Here is an 18,288-nt window from a genome sequence, read left to right on the forward strand (position 1 = left end):
CTCCACAGGTAGAAAGATGCGGCAGTCTGCTTCTGTAAAAGATTTAAAGCCTTGGAAACCCTATGGGTGACTTCTACTCTGTCCTTTAGGGTCTCTATGAGTTGGAATCAACTCAATGGCAATAGGTAGCTTCATGAACTTGGCACAGGATGATTCAATTATGTCACTTAATCTCTCTGAACCTCAGGTTTTTTGTTTGTTTTTTTTGTCTAAGGAATGGGTTAATAGTATTTAACTACCTCAGTGGACTTCTGTGCAAGTCACATCAACCCTGTGTGGTAGGTAGCATCATCCTCATTTTAAAGATAAGAAAACTGTGATCTAATATTTTTTCCTATCATTATTATAATGATCCTCATAAAATCTGGAACAGTTCTGGACATGAAGTGAAAATAAATACTTGTTGGTTGATCAACTTGAGGACATGGTTATCTTAATGAAAGAGAACCACATATCAAATGGGGCATCTCTTATCTAGCCATGAAGTGCATGCTGTAAGATGCCTTCATGGGGTGGTTGGTCCAGATGGTCTCGCAATGTTCTTTTTCATTATATGATTCTGGGAAGTCAAATAGAAATGTAACAAAGAACATAACCAGCAGAAATGAAATGACTGCTTTTCTGGAGACAGAGCTATTTGTCTGAAAATGTAAAATGTAGATGGGAAGGAGGAAATAACAGGTCTGTGATTCATAATACTAAAAGCTAAGAAAAGGTGGGTTCTCTTTGTGGTTATAACAAACCAAGAACAAAAAAAGTATATAAACCCAGTGTTTAGATGTTAATTTGCACATGTTTATAGCACATCACATGTTTATAGCAAGAATTTGATGGAAGCATCAGATGAAAAAAACAAATCCTTTTCCATTGCTCTGTGCTTATAAAGAAGCTACCCAACTCTCTCCAGCAAGACATATTTACATTTCTGCAGGGAATACCCTGACCTTATTTGCTGCAGCGACCATGAAACAATGCTTCCATGATGGGTTATATGAAATATTTCAGAACAAAAGAAAACTTTGTGGTTTCTTAGATTAAAAAAAAAAAAAGACTACCCTATCTTGATGTTATGTGCTTCACTTATCTACTAGCCAGTGTGCCCTGGGTGCTTTGTAACCGACCTTCAGACTTGCTCAATCCTCCAAATTTTAAAGCAGAAGTTCAAAAATAAAATATGGTTAACATTGAGACGTTTTGACAAACAAATTAACAAGGAATGTATTCATCATCTGAAATAGTACCCAGGCACAGGACCTGTTTCTCTCTTACCTTTCTTTCTCCATACACTCTTCTATCCGTTTTGTGTTAACCTTATGCTGCAGCATAACTCAGGGAGGAAAACAGAACTCACAAAATTCAATAGCATTCCATTTTACAAGCTGTAATCGCTAGGCTGTTCTGTAAAATGCCTGGTCAGGGAAAGGACTGAAACTTTTAACAAAAATGAGGTCTGAGTTTCTTCTGAGAATTAGAATTCCTTGTGTTCTTCCAAGTCCTAGATGACGTAGATAATGGAAAATTAATTTTAATGCTAATAATATGCTTAAATTGGCAAAGATCAGTAGTCATTATGGACTGGTTTTTGTCCATGTCTTAATTTTGCCATTCTAAACCTTTGAACAGGTTTTAAAACACTTAATACAGCATTCCCCAGGCTCTAGTGTTGACCTTCCTCCAAAAATCCATTTTTCATTATTTCACTTTCTTTCCACACAGAGAAGTTAAGTCATAGGTCTTTGGAGCTGGACTATGACTAGATTCAAATCCCAAGTTTTTCACTAAACTGTGTAACTGTGAACAAGTTATTTAATCCCTCTATAAAATGGGGGTAGTGTCTTCTAAGGCTATCTGAAGACTGACTGAGGATTAAAATGCTGTGAACAGTGTCTGTAACAGTTTACAGCTTCTAGTAGATGATACTTGACTGCCAACCTAAAGGTTGTTGGTCTGAACCCATGCAGCAGTACTACAGAAGATATTCCTGGTGATCTGCTTCTGTTAAGATTTTGTTGTTGTTAGGTACCATTGAGTCAGTTTCGACTCATAGCAACCCTACAGACAACAGAATGAAACACTGTCTGGTCCTGTGCTATCTTCATAATCCTTGCTATGTTTGAGGCCATTGTTGCAGAAACTGTGTCAGTCCATCTCATTGAGAGACTTCCTCTTTTTTGATGACCCTCTGCTTAACCAAGCATAATGTCTTTCTCCAGGGACTGGTTCCTCCTGATAACACAACCAAAGTAAGCGTGACTAAGTCTCACTATTCTCATTTCTAAGGAGCATTCTAGCTATACTCTTCCAAGACATATTTGTTCATGCCTCTGCCAGTCGTTGGTACATTCAATGTTCTTCGCCAACACCATAGTTCAAATGCATCAATTTTTCTTTGGTCTTTCTTATTCATTGTCCAGCTTTCGTATACATATGAAACAATTGAAAATATCATGGCTTGGGTCAGACGCACCTTAGTCCTTAAAGTGACATCTTTGCTTTTTAACACTTTAAAGAGGTTTTTTGCAGCAGATTTGCTAAATGCAGTACGTCATGTGATTTCTTAACTGCTGCTTCCATGAGCATTGATTGCGAATCCAAGTAAAATGAAATCCTTGACAACTTCAATCTTTTTTGCATTTATCATGATGTTCCTTATTGGTCCAGTTGTGAGGATTTTTGTTTTCTTTCTGTTGAGGTGCAATCTATACTGAAGGCTGTAGCCTTTGATCTTCATCAGTAAGTGTTTCAAATCTTCTTCACATTTAGCATTGTGTCATCTCCATGTTGCAGGTTATTAATGAGTCTTCCTCCAGTCCTGATGCCCGTTCTTCTTCGTATAGTCCAGATTCTGGGATTATTTGCTCAGCGATCAAATAAGTAAGATGAAAGGGTACAACCCTGATGCGCACCTTTCCTGATTTTACACTGTGCAGTATCCCCTTGTTCTGTGAGAACAACTGCTTCTTGGTCTACGTACAAGTTCCGCATAAAACACAATTAAGTCTTCTGGAATTCCCATTCTTCGAAGTGTTATTATCCATAATTTGTTATGCTCCACACAGTCGAATGCCTTTGCATAGACAATAAAACACAGGTAAACATCTTTCTGGTATTCTCAGATTTCAGCCAGCATCCATCTGACATCAGCAATAATTTCCCTCATTCTACATCCTCTTCTGAATTCAGCTTGAATTTCTGACAGTTCCCTGTCTAAATACTGCTGCAACTGTTTTTGAATTATCTTCAGCATAATTTTACTTGCATGTAATACTAATGATATTGTTCAATAATTTCCACATTCCATTGAATCACCTTTCTTTGGAGTAAGCACTTACATAAGCACTCTTCCAGTCGGTTATCCAGGTAGTAGTCTTTCAAATTTATTAGCATAGACAAGTGAGCACTTTCAACACTGCATCCATTTGTTGGAACATCTCAACTGGTATTCAGTCAATTCCTGGAGTCTTGTTTTTTGCCAATGCCGTCAGAGCAGCTTGGACTTCTTCCTTCAGTACCATCAGTTCTTGATCATATGCAATCTCCAGAAATGGTTTTAACATACCAATTCTTTTTAGTACTGTGACTCTGTGTCTTCCTTTCATCTTCTTTTGATGTTTTCTGCGTCCTTCAATATTTTGCCCATAGAATCCTTCAATATTTCAACTCGAGGCTTGAATTTTTTCTTCAGTTCTTTCAGCTTGAAAAATGCTGAGTGCGTTCTTCCCTTTTGGTGTTCTAACTCCAGGTCTTTGCACATTTCTTTAAAAAACTCTGTCTTCTTGAGCCACTATTTGAAATCTTTTGTTCAGCTCTTTTACTTCATCATTTCTTCCGTTTACTTTAGCTGTTCTATGTTCAAAAGAAAGGTTCAGAATCTCTTCTGACATCCATTTTGGTCTTTTCTTTCAGTCCTGTCTTTTTAGTGACCTTTTGCTTTCTTCATGTATGATGTTCTTGATGTCATCCTACAACTCATCTGCTCTTCAGTCATTAGTGTTCAATGCCTCACATCTCTTCTTGAAATGGTCTCTAAATTCCAAAGGTATGGACTCAAGGTCATACTCTAGATCTTGTGGACTTGTTCTAATTTTCTTCAGCTTCAACTTAAACTTGCATATGAGCAATTGATGGTCTGTTCCGCAGTCACCTCCTGGCCTCGTACTGACTGATGATATTGAGCTTCTCTATCGTCTCTTTCCACAGATGTAGTTGACTTGATTCCTGTGTATTCCATCTGGCAAGGTTCATGTGTATAGTCGCTGTTTATGCTGTTGAAAAAAGGTATTTCCAATGAATAAGTTGTTGGTCTTACAAAATTCTGTCATGCTATCTCTGGCGTTGTTTTTATCACCAAGAACATATTTTCCAACTGCTGTTCCTTCTTCTTTGTTTCCAACTTTGACATTCCAATCACCAGAAATTATGAATGCATCTTGATTGCATGTTTGATAAATTTCAGACTGCAGAAGTTGGTAAAAAGCTCCAATTTCTTCATGTTCCGCATTAGTGGTTAATGTGTAAATTTGAATAATAGTCATATTAACTGGTCTTCCTTGTAGGCATATAGCTATCATCATATCGCTGACAGCATTGTACTTCAAGACAGGTCTTGAAATGTTCTTTTTGATTATGAAGGCAACACTGTTCCTCTTTAATGGTGTAATAGACTATATGATTGTCCAATTCAGAATGGCCAATACTAGTCCTTTTCAGCTCACTAATGCCTAGTGAGCATTAGCGTTGCATTTCGTTTTTTGAGAACTTCCAATTTTCCTTTATTCATACTTTGTACATTCCATGTTCCAATTATTGATGAATGTTTGCGGTTTTTTCTTCCATTTTGAGTCATGGCACATTAGCAAATGAAGGTCCCAAAAGCTTTAATCCATCTGCATCGTTTAGGTCAACTCTACTTTGAGAAGGCAGCTCTTCCCCAGTTGTATTTTGAGTGACTTCCAACCCAGGGGGCTCATCTTCAGGCACTATATCAGACAATGTTCCTCTGCTATTCATAAGGTTTTCACTGGCCAATTCTTTTCAGAAATAGATTGCCCGGTCCTTCTTTCTAGTCTGTCTTAATTTGGAAGCTCAGATGAAACATTTCCACTGTGGGTGACCCTACTGGTATTTGAAATGTTGGTGGCATAACTTCCATCACAGCCACACACAAGCCACCACAGTATGACAAACTGACAGATGAGTGGTGGCCATTAAGATTACAGCCTAGAAAACACTATAAGCGGTTCTACTCTGTAACACATGGGATCGCCATGAGTTGTAATTGACTGGACAGCAACTAACAACATATTATTATTCCTTCTCATAAATGAAAGTGTATGAATATTTAAAGCTTTTTCTAGGCAATTCCAAAAATACTTTGAATTTTCTCATTTTTGTGTTATAATAAAGTTGTTCTATTACAAGTACGTGAAATCAATAAGCCCCACCCAAGGGAAACAGGTTATATAAGCAAAATACTAATTTTTAGAGTAATTTTTAATGAAATGCTGATCTAAATACCTTAGTTGTGTGGGTTTTTTTTTTTTTTTTTTTCTTATTCCAACATCTTTTGTAAGTCTATTGAAAGCATGATGTCAAGACTCTTATAGATACTTGAGTTTGGACTTAATTTTGGCACTAGCAGTGGGGAGGACACTTTAGAGTGAAACAGAATTTTAGGATTGAAAGAGACCTTAGATGAACAACTGTAACGTTGATTCTGGACTCAGTCTGTGTGGGTGAGAACCCAGATTCTATCACTTACTAGCTTTGAGACCTTGAGCAAGTTATTAAGCCACTTCGTCCCCTCGTTTTCTCATGTGCAAAGAGGAGAGATCACTAGTACCAGCCTCACAGTGATACTATAGAGATTAAATGAGTGAATACATCGAAAGGTAAAATAGTGCCTAACACTTAGTAATTTCTCACTAGAGGTTAGCTATTATTATTCTTTTGCAAATAAGGAAATCAAGGTCAAGAGAAGAAGTGAATTTCTCAAGGTCATATTTTTAGTTAATGGCAAGAGTTAGAATCCTAGATTTCTGATTCTCATCTACTGCTCCTTTCACTATAACACCAATTTATTCTTCATCTTGTCCTTGCTGTTAGATATGCTTCAGTTCTTCCACTGGAGACAAGAGCTCTGTCTTGCTCATCTACAGCTTAGCCAGTGAAGACACGTGTTCTAGTGGCTGATCTCTGTTGTTGGTGCTGTAGAAAGTCTGACTTTTAACAGTGAAGTGTTTAAGTTCGACACTAACTGGATATTTGTGCTCAGTTACTATCAATGGCCTGCTGCCCCCATCCCCAGTCATGACATACTAAGGAAACTGCAGCAAAGCAAGAGATGAAAATTGAGAAAAATTATTAATAAGAAATAATAATTGAAGTTATGCCTCAAAGAATTCAGGAGGTGCATGAGCAGACACTGAAGACCTCTCCCCTAACCAGCTAGGCTTGAGCACACAATAAGAGCATTTTTGGTACAGATGCACTAGAAGACGGGTCCGTTGGTATAGTTTTCCCCGAGGAATCTTCCCTGCAGGAAGTAAGCAGCAAAAAGAGAGACAAGCTTGTGTGGTGGAATATGTTAAGCCTCATTTTCTCTTTATCTCTTTGTATATCCCACCTTCACCACCCACTGTGTAGCCCCTACCTACTTAATCTGCTATGTCATAATTCCAGGTGCACTCATCAGCATGCGAGAAGCACATATGAAAGTGGATATATTTGCATATAAAGATGGATAAAACAAATCCTCAAATGGGTAATGACATAAGCAAGTAGTCAATTTATGCTCGTAAACAACTTTTTAGTTAGAGCTTGGGAGCAAGGAATATGATATTCTTTCTACAGATGAGTATGGCTTTCTTATTTAAAGTAAGTTTCTTGGTTTTGTTTTGAGGAAGTTTTCTGAATCTATTTTGAATGATGGAAATTGAGTATCTGCTATAGGGAAGTTGCTTGAGCTTGACTGTACTAAGATTTCCTTAGGCACAACTTCTCCAACTTTTTCAGCAAAGTAGCCCTAACCACAGGTAAGAGTGAATACCAGAGGGTTAGGGATAAACAGTGAAGCCAAAAGCAGAATTTTTTGTTCAAGTTTTGCATATGTATGGTATAAGGGTTAAGAAAGTAGTCTCTGGAAGCCAAATGGTCTGGTCTTAAATCCCTGTTTTACCACTCACGAGCTGGGTGACCTTGGACAAGAATCTTACATTTTCTCTTTCTCAATTACTTTATTTGTTAAGTGGAGATAGTAATAGTACCTTTTTCATAAGGCTGTTGTGCAGATGGGATGAGTTATTTCAAGTAAAATACGACAGGGACTGGCATACAGTGAGCACTTAATAAACGCTAGTTCTGATTATTTTGAAGGTAATCACCTGAATTTTATGCTATGACATACCCTGGTTTGTTTGAAAATAAAAATAATGGATCACTACCCCCTAAATATCATTATTTTATTCAAGAATAATATCTTGAGGGTATATTGAAGGACTGGAGGTGCAGTGATTAAGAGCTCAGCTGCTAATCAAAAGGTCAGCAGTTTGAATCTACCAGCTGCTCCTTGGAAACCCTATAGGGCAGTTCTACTCTGTCCTACAGGGTCACTATGAGTTCGAATCCACTCGACAGCAACGGGTTTCGGTTTTTTTGGTTATATTGAAGGTCTTCTCTGTGCTAGGCATTAAGAGAGATACAAAGATAAATGAACCAAAGTAGGCTCTTTTGGAACTTAAAATCTTCTAGAGGAAATACATGAAGTAGAGAATGGTCCCAATGATAAAAACTTATCAACCAAGTAATGTGTATCAAGTTTTGCGTAAATTAACTAGACTCCAAACAATCCCACAAGATAGATATTATTTTCACTATTTTATAGCTGGGGAAACAGAGACGGTTAGATAACATGCCCTAGTTGCACAGTTTGTTGGTAGTGGAGCAGGGGTTTGAACCCGCATCTGTCTGAGTTCATAGCCAATGCCTTTTCTATTGCACTCCCAACTTCTAACTTGCTAAATGTGTGGTTTGGGTTTGGAAGTTGCGAGCCCCAGATAATGACTGGTAACCAAGGAGGGGCAGAAATGTGAAAAATTATGGAGGGATGTTTAGAAAATGAGAGGAAAAAGATCTCAAAGAAAACCCAAATAATCAGATCCAGATTGGAGAGCCGAGGCGTGGGCAAGGACAGAAAGGTGTCATCTTTTGTGCCTGCTCTGCTTGGTGGTTGCCGCGGAGAACACTGGGTACAGAAGTATTGTTGGTCACCTGGACTCAATGGGAAAGAGAGCCTTAACCAATCAGCAACGTCTTCTGTGGACACAGGAGTGGGGAGTGGCTGCGTGGTATCTGCAAGCCCCAGCCTGGGATAAACAGTGAGCCAGAAAAGCAATTAAAGCAGAAACAGATGAGGATAATTAGAAGGGACAGCTCCTAAGGGTAGAAAGAGGCAGTGAAACTAAAACAGAGGATTGAGTTATTTCTGTCAGTCCCTTGATGTCTGGAAAAACAGCCTTCTCTGTCCAGACGATGGTACCACACCCTGAATAAGACTAAAACTGTTCTCCCCTAGTTTGGATGCAATGGCATCTTTTGGATGCTGCCTACCAAATTGCCCTGAAAAGCCTATTGGACATCTCCTTTTGGATGTTATGCAGGTACCTCAAATGCTACCTCATCAAAATAGGCCTCATTATCTTCCCTCCTTCCTGGTATTCCCCATTCTAGTTTAACAATACCAAATTCATCCAGTCATCTAAATTAGAAACTAGTCCTTATCTTATTAATGATAAAATGTTTCCCTCAAGCTTTCTGTTTCTGAACTACTCTCCTCTCTTCTCTATTCAAATTGAGAAAAGGAGTCAGTTGTTTGAATTACGATATTTCATTGCCATTACTTGGGGGGAAAGGGGCTCTGTTGGATCACAGAGTCCTCAGAAAAGCCCTGGGAAGCATATTAAACTAAAGTCATGGGCATGTCACAGTACATCCTCATCACCTTATAGCAATCTAGGAAGAAAAACTGGAAAAGTACATCTTCTGTGAGAGAAAAGAGGGTCATTAAAAAATGGGGACATAAAAAACCTTCCAAAAAGAGTAATAAAAAGACATTTAAAAAATTAACTTTTCCCACTTGGTTATTCTGCTTGGAGAAACTGGTCATACAGAAATGGCCTTACAGCTTTTCCGTACTGGCTGGAAAAAAGTGAAGACTGAAAAAGCAAATTGGATAGTCTTCCTTCTTCTTTCATTCTCCTCTCCTTTCACCTCTTAAATATCTTAAATATCTTCATTAGACATGACAGAGAAGTGATAACTGCATAATTTTACTTTTCATTAAAGACCTTATAAAATTGAACATTTATTGATGTAGCCCCAAAGCCTCAGTGCAATATTCATATTATGAAAGCAATTACATCATTTTATATAATGTAGTGTTCTTGACATACTCAATTCAGAAGAAACCAAAACTAGGGGTGCTGCAGGTCAGGACTGAGGTACGTTGGCAGGGCTGTCTGTGGGAAATTTCTTGGGTGTGCAATCATGCTTGGATTAACGGTGCTACAAAGTTTTAAATCACATTTGCCCTGAGTTTACTGGAGTTTTTAAAGGATAAATCATATTCACAGGTCAGAGTAAGGGACCCTATGATGTAAGTTGATAAATGAGTTGCCCTTTTGAACTATGTTTCTTTTCTGAATTTTTTTTTTAACTTGCCACGTTACCTTGGGAAGTTATTTAAGACCCTCCAAGTTTCAGTTTCTTCATCTGTAAAATAGGGGTAATTGTTGTTGTTAGGTGCCATCGAGTCCATTCCAACTCATAGCGATCTTATGTAGGATAGGACCACCGACTAGTCCTGCGCCATCCTCACAATCGTTGTTATGCTTGAGCCCATTGTTGCAGCCACTGTGTCAATCCATCTCGTTGAGTGTCTTCCTCTTTTTCGATGACCCTCTACCTTACCAAGCATAATATCCTTCTCCAGGGACTGGTCTCTCCTAATAACATGTCCAAAATACATGAGATGAGCTCTCTGTCTCCATCCTCCATTCTAAAGTGCATTCTGGCTATACTTCTTCCAAGATAGATTTGTTCATTCTTCTGGCAGTCCATGATATGTTCAGTGTTATTCGCCAACACCATAATTCATATGCATCAATTCTTCTTCAGTCTTCTTATTCATTGCCCAGCTTTTGAATCTGTATGAGGTGATTGAAAACACCATGGCTTAGGTCAGGCGTACTCTAGTCTTCAAAGTGACATTTTTGCTTTTTAACACTTTAAGAGATCTTTTGCAGCAGATTTGCCCAATTTAATACGTCTTTTGATTTCTTGACTACTGCTTCCATGGGCGTCGACTGTGGATCCAGGTAAAATGAAATCCTTGACAACTGCAATCTTTCTCCGTTTATCATGATGTTGCTTATTGCTCCAGGTGTGAGGATTTTTGTTTTCTTTATGTTGAGGTGTAATCTATGCTGAAGGCTGTAGTCCTTGATCTTCGTCAGTAAGTGCTTCAAGCCCTCTTCAATTTCAGCAAGCGTGTGTCATCTGCATATTACAGGTTGTTAATGAGTCTTCCTCCAATCCTGATGCTGTGTTCTTCTTTATATAGTCTAGCTTCTCCAGTTATTTGCTAAGAATACAGATTGAATAAGTATGGTGAAAGGATACAACCCTGATGCACATCTTTCCTGACTTTAAACCACACCGTATCCCCTTGTTCTGTTTGAGCAACTGCCTCTTGGTCTATATACAGGTTCCTCATGAGCACAATTAAGTGTCCTGGAATTCCTATTCTTTGCAATGTTATCCGCCGTTTGCTATGATCCACACAGTCGAATGCCTTTTCATAGTCAATACAACACAGGTAAACATCTGGGGTCTTGGTGTGCAGTGGTTAAGCATTTGGCTGCTAACCAAAAGGTTGGCAGTTCAAATCCACCAGCTGCTCTTTGGAAATCCTATGGGACAGTTCTACCCTGTCCTATAGGGTCACCGAGTCAGAATTGACTCAACGTCAACAGGTTTGGTTTTTAAACATCTTTCTGGTATTCTTTGCCTTTAGCCAATATCCTTCAGCAGTGCTATCCCTAGTTCCATGTCCTCTTCTGATATCAGTTTAATTTCTGGCAGTTCCCTGTTGATGTACTGCTGCAACTGCTTTTGAATGATCTTCAGCAAAATTGTACTTGCATTTGATATTAATGATATTGTTCAATAATTTACACATTCTGTTGGATCACCTTTCTTTGGAAAGAGCACAAATATGGATCTCCTCCAGTCGGTTGGCCAGGTAGCTGTCTTCCAAATTTCTTAGCATAGATGAGTAAGCACCTCCTGCTCTGCATCCATTTGTTAAAACATCTCAATTGGTATTCCATCAATTCCTGGGGCTTTGTTTTTCGCCAATGCCTTCAGTGCAGCTTGGAACTCTTCCTTCAGTACCATCGGTTCTTGAGCATATGCTACTTCCTGAAATGGTTGAACATCAACCAATTCTTTTTAGTACAGTTACTCTCTGCATTACTTCCATTTTCTTTTGATGCTTCCTGCATCATTCAATATTTTGCTCATATAATCTTTCAGTATTGCAACTTGAGGCTTGAATTTTTTCTTCAGTTCTTTCAGCTTGAGAAATGCCAAAATGTTCTTTCAGCTTGAGAAATGTTCTTCCCTTTTGGTTTTCTAACTCCAGGTTTTTGCACATTCCATTATAATACTTTACTTTGTTTTCTTGAGACACCCTTTGAAATCTTCTGTTCAGCTCTTTTACTTCATCATTTTTTCCTTTCACTTTAGCTACTCCAAGTTCAAGAGCAAGTTTCAGAATCTCTTCTGACATCCATTTTGGTCTTTTCTTTCTTTCTCGTCTTTTTAATGACCCTTTGCTTTCTTCATGTATGATGTCCTTGATGTCATTCTGCAACTTGTCTGGTCTTTAGTCATTAGTGTTCAATGTGTCAAATCTCTTCTTGAGATGATCTCTAAATTCCTATGGCATATACTCAAGGTTGTATTTTGGCTCTCATGGATTTGTTCTAATTTTCCTGAGCTTCAACTTGAACTTACATAGGAGCAATTGATGGCCTGTTCCGCAGTCGGCCCCTAGCCTTCTTCTGACTGATGACATTGAGCTTTTCCATTGTCTCTTTCCACAGATGTAGTCAGTTTGATTCCTGTGTAGTCCATCTGGCAAGGCCCATGTGTATAGTGACCACTTATGTTGCTGAAAAAAGGTATTTGCAATGAAGTCATTGGTCTTGCAAAATTCTATCACGATCTCTGGCGTTGTTTCTACACCAAGGCCGTATTTTCCAACTACTGTTGCTTCTTCTTTGTTTCCAACTTTCACATTCCAATCACCAGAAATTATCAATGCATCTTGATTGCATGTTTGATCAATTTCAGACTGCAGAAGTTGGTAAAAATCTTCAGTTTCTTCATCCTTGGCCTTAGTGGTTGGTGCATAAATTTGAATAATAGTCATGTTAAATGGTCTTCTTTGTAGGCATATAGATATTATCCTATCACTGACAGTGTTATACTTCAGGATAGATCTTGAAATGTTCTTTTTGAAAATGAACGTGATGCTGTTCCTGTTTAATTTGTCATTCCGGCATAATAGACCATATGATTGTCTGATTCAAAATGGCCAATACCAGTTCATTTTAGCTCACTAATGTCTAGGGTATCTATCTTTATGCATTACATTTCATTTTTGATGACTTCCAACTTTCCTAGATTCTTACTTCGTACATTGTATGTTCTGATTATTGATGGATATTTGCAGCTATTTCTTCTCATTTTGAGTCATGCCACACCAGCAAATGACATTCCTGAAAGCTTTACTCCATTCATGTCATTAAGATCAACTCTACTTTGAGGAGGCAGCCCTTCCCCAGTCATATTTTGAGTGCCTTCCAACCTGAGGGGTTCATCTTCAGGCACTACATCAGACAATGTTCCTCTGCTTTTCATAAGGTTTTCACTAACCAATTTTTTGGGAAGTAAACCACCGTGTCCTTCTTTCTAGTCTTTCTTAATCTGGAAGCTCAGCTGAAATCTGTCCACCATGGGTGACCCTGCTGGTATTTGAAATACCAGTGGCATAGCTTCTGGCATCACAGCAACACACAAGCCACCACAGTACGACAAACTGACAGACAAGTAGTGGGAAAACAGGGGTAATAATAGTGCCTAATTCATTGGATTGTTTTGAGGATTTAATTAAATAATCCTGGCACACAGTGAGTGCTCAGGTAATGTTGTTTTTGTTATTTTTCTTAGGTGCTGTTGAATCTGTTCCGTCTCATAGCGACCCTATGTACAACAGAAAGAAACAATGCCTAGTCCTGTGCCATTTTCACCATAGTTGCTATACTTGAGCCCATCATTTCAGCCACTGTGTCAATCCAAGTAATGTTAGTTTAATAATAATAATGCCGATAATAATTCTACCAATATAGGAAAAACCAAGGACTATTCATTTTGAGACAAAAGAATAAATCCCTGGAAACTGTTTCTACTTCTGTTATTATAGGCAGAGACAGGAAAATATTATCTACAAAGTATCCTTAACAGAAATGGTTTGGATTTCAACTTGTCTTTCTTGGCCTCCCATTCTTCTGTTTCTTTTAAATGAAAGTACTGTATGAACACAATCTAAAAAAAAGTTAAACACTACTACAGGAATTATGATGGTAAAGAGAAGCTACCTCCACTATAGCTCACCACCCAAATCTTGCTCCCCAGAGGTGCTGCTTTAACTCTTTCAGCTATTTCTTCTGGCATTTAACTTCATATTCACAAATAATATGCTCATGACAATATTTTTCTATCTGAAGATATTAATCATTAAACATTAATCATAAAACATTTTCTTCTCCCTGAATTACCTATTCCCTCTGAGTTCTTCTTCCCGTTTTCTTTGCTTCAGATTCTGTCTTTCATGCTGGCTCTTTCTTCAAATGTATGTTGTATTTGGCTATAAATTCCTATTTGAAAAATGGGTTGGAGAGTCTGTGTGTGGGGAGTGGAGTAGGGGGAGCAGGGGTTTCTTATAGTTCACAATATAGACTTTCACTTATAGCTCCTATTTTGAGTAAGATACCTCATCTCTGACCATCATCATCCCCTAGTCCCAAATCTCTTTGGTTCAGTTTCTCCAAAGAATAAAGTTGTAGTCTTTTGCCAGGCTTTAAGATGGGTAGTCCCTGATTACTTGAAGCTGGGGAGGGGAACAGGGATGTAATTTCTTCTATAGGAATTTCAATTGATCCTCAGCATCATATATTTTGAAATATAATTACTATACCCTCCTTCTGAGTATCTGGTGCCTCCAATTTCTGAGACTGCAGATGCTTAGGTTTCAACTTTTTCTTTTCTATTAACTCAGTTTACCATTTTTAAGAAAAAAATTGGCATTCCTTGTCCAATGTAGTAACAATTAATTGAGATTATCTTGCCTCTGCCCTCTTGAAGCTTATGTTCCAGGGAAGGAGAGAGACAATAAACAAAAGCATAAAATTGTTTTTAAGGCAGTCAAGTACAATGGTAGTAAATGGTAGTGGCAGTAAGTGCTATGAATAAAAATAAATTAGGGTGAGAGAAATAGAGAGTGATGGGAGTGCTATGTTATAGGGGATGGGGAGGGAAGGCATCTCCCATAAGGTAACATTTGAACAGAAATACAAGAAAGTTAGGGAAGAAGATAGGCTGATATCTGGGAAAGTGTTCTTCAAGCACAGGGATGTTCAAATGCAAAGAACCTGAATTACGAATATGCTTGATGTGTGTAAGCAACAGCAAGGAGTCAAGTATGGCTGGAAAGGAGGAGGTGCAGTCAGAGAATAGTGGTGGGGACAGATTGTGTAGGATCTTTTAGGCCATGCGAGGATATTACTCTGAGACAGGAAGCCATTGTTGAGTTTTGTGTAAGGAGTGATGTCATCTGGCTCCCACTTTACATTAATGCCATCTCTTCTCCTATTTTCTTTGTCCCTGTAAGCTTGTACCTTTTTATTCTTTTATTATAATTTTAGTGAGTTTTAGTTATGGAGTGCAGAAAAATGCAAGTGTTCAGTCTACCATGGTTGGCCAGAAGTCCCACTTCCTTATTTGAAGAATCCTTCTAGCAGTTGGAGTTGCCTCAAAGATGGAATGACCTGCCTTAAAAGTGGGAAGCATGGATAACCACAACAATTCCAGACCAAACAGAAAGGTGCTTTCTGTGACTTCCTATAGATCTTCACAGCCAAAATGAGATAAAAAAGGCAAAGTACGTTCGTGGAGGATGCCACAGCCCAGTGGTTCTCTCCTGGGGTAGAACAAACTTCCAAGGGGGAATTTGGAAATGTGTCCACTCGCCTGCAATAGGGCATTGGGAAATGTGTGGGAATTATATGGTTTTCATGCTGACTGAAGAGTCCCCCTCTCCTCTGCTGCTGTTGTGCCACAAAGAATTATACTACTAAAAAAGCCAATATCACTTCCATTGAGAAACAGCTGTAAACCTTCCCCCAAGAGGGAATCCAGGAATCCTAAGATCCTCCATTATTTGGGGGATCTGAGGGAGTCTGGAATGTCTCAGTTTGACTCTAAGCATCCATTTCCTTAGGTGTATTGATCGACACATGGAGGTAGCTACAACCTTTGAGGTATGCTGGATTGTTAGATTACATATATTTTCAAGTCTTCACCCTCTAAGTCAGACTATGAAATTCTTAACAAAAATCAAGGGACTCTTTCATTCACCATAGTTATGGACTTAACAGCAAGTTCTAAATAAGTACTTGTGCATGAATCTGAGTTCTGATATTGAATTTGCCACTGGGGCAGTAATTGGGGAGCATTTTTTTTTTTTTTTAACTTTGCCACCTGAGACTTCTGTAAAGTAGCTTTTCTAATGAAAACTTAATATAGCTCGTGTTAATATAACTCACATGCAGTAATGAAACTTACCTTCTTCCTTGAACTCTGTGAAGAATAGTTGCCATATGACTACAAAGCACCATGAGAGTGCAAAATATAATGTAAGAAGAAGGTGAGGTAGGTTATTATTACATAATGCAGTTGTTCCTGTCATGGCTTGGCTGTAATGTGCAAGGCCTTGGCGGTGAGCCGCAGAGGGCAGACAGTGTCATCAACCCGCATCAACTATGAAAAATTAGTACTCGCTGCTTATAATCATAGATACAACTGAACCCACAGGACATACCAAACCTGCAATCAATCTCCTCTTCACTGTGGTCTGGCAGGACAGGTGATACCTGTCTTCATGAATTTTTGTGTGAAGAACTCGTTGTTATTTTAAAATTGAAATCACAAACATTTATTGACCAATTAGAAGCATGCTGATAGTCTATCATGCTCTTGTTTTTTTTTTTTTAAACATGAACACACCATCCATGGCCACTGCTATTTGTTTATATGGCAGAATTTTTCATGTACAAAGTTATATTATTTCAAAGACATTTCAGAATCTGTATCTTATTAATCTTCTAAGCATTTTGTGAAGTGGTAAGCAAAAAATACTAGATTCCCAAGACAAATGAGATTCCCTTTATCATGAATAAGCAAATAAATGATGGGTTAACAACCTTGTCTTGAACATCAGCAAAACATCACATTCTTTGTTGGGTTATTGTGTTATTTGTTGGTAAATACCGGGTTTGGTTTGTCAGTGTATTCACTCAAAAAATCTTTATCAAGGGCATTGCAACATGTCAGGTGCTTTGGAAAACCAGTATGTGGATTATTGGTATATTTTAAACCATTTTTGAAATAACCAGACAAGCTCTGCAGTTGTGTAGAGTATGTTGTTGTTAGTTGCTGTCAAGTCGATTCCAACTCATGGTGACCCCATGTATGCCGAGTAGAACTGCTCCGTATGGTTTTCAAGACTGTGACCTCACAGAGGCAGATCAGCAGGCCTGTCTTCTGAGGCGCCTCTGAATGGATTCAACCCGCCAGCCTTTCAGCTAGTAGTTGACTGTTTTACCATTCGTGCCACTTAGGGACTCCATATGTAACCCATATAAAAGAAAAACAAATTAATACCTCCATATTTAAAATAATGATAGATAGATTGCATATGATTAATGGACTGTTGCTACGTGAGAGAAGGAATGAGGTAAAGTACTACACTTTAACAGCATTAAATACATAAGAATAGTACATGAAAAACAGCTTTTTTCTGTATTAATTTTATGCTTATTTGGACTTTGTTGAATATTTAGAAATTCATGTCAAAATATTACACAATAATGTTTACCTAAAAAAAGAAGCAAAAATGCCTAAATAAATTCCAGATGGATTAAAGATTTAAATGCATACAAGACATCATAGTATAATAGAGATAAATTGTTTTGTAATTTTGAGTCAAGGAAGCCAGCAATCATAAAGGAAAAAAAATAGATAAATGGAAAGCATTATAAATTTTTATAATCAAAAGAAAACCTATATAGATTAAATGTAAACTGCATATATGTTTCATATTTACACAATATATGACAATATACATAATATGCCTAAGATGTCAGAAGCATTTACAAATTAATAAAAATAAGCACACTCTAATAGAAAGGTGAGCAAAGACCATAAGCAGACAATTAACCAAAGAAAAAATACATATATATATCCAATAAATGTATGAAAAGGTAGTCTCCCTCATCAGTGATCAAAGAAATGCAAACTCAAATGCCATATTTTTCAAGTATTATGTCTGCAAAGATAAGAAGAATTGAAAATACCCAGGGTTGATGAGGTTGTGAGAAAACTGACATGTTCATTGGTGGAGACAAATTGATAGTCTTCTTTTTAGACAATAATCTGATAACGGATTCTAAATATTTTTAGATGCTTTTTTTTTTTAACCAATTCCACTACTAGGAATTCTGTTTAAGGACATAATGAAACAAGCACAACAGGAGATAGATACATTAATGTTCTTTAAAGAGAATAAAAAAGAAAAGTCAAGCAAAAATTATAGTTGAGCCACACAGTATTGTGCAGACATTAAAATGATTTTCAATATCTATATTCACCTTTTCCAAAATGCAATATTTTTGTGGCATAAAATTATTTGTATTCTCAAGCAATAAAAGAGTGAAAATTCCTAATACCCCAGTACCCAAAAGCTCCAGAGATAACTCCTATTAATAAATTGACATATATCTTTCCATATATAAGCTATATCTTCAAAATGCATGAGATTATATTGAACACTCTGTTCTGTAATGTTTTTACACTCAAAATGGACTGTAGACATCTTTCTTTGGCTGA

This window comes from Trichechus manatus, unplaced genomic scaffold, assembly GCF_000243295.1.
Source record: "Trichechus manatus latirostris isolate Lorelei unplaced genomic scaffold, TriManLat1.0 scaffold00112, whole genome shotgun sequence".
NCBI lineage: Eukaryota > Metazoa > Chordata > Mammalia > Sirenia > Trichechidae > Trichechus > Trichechus manatus.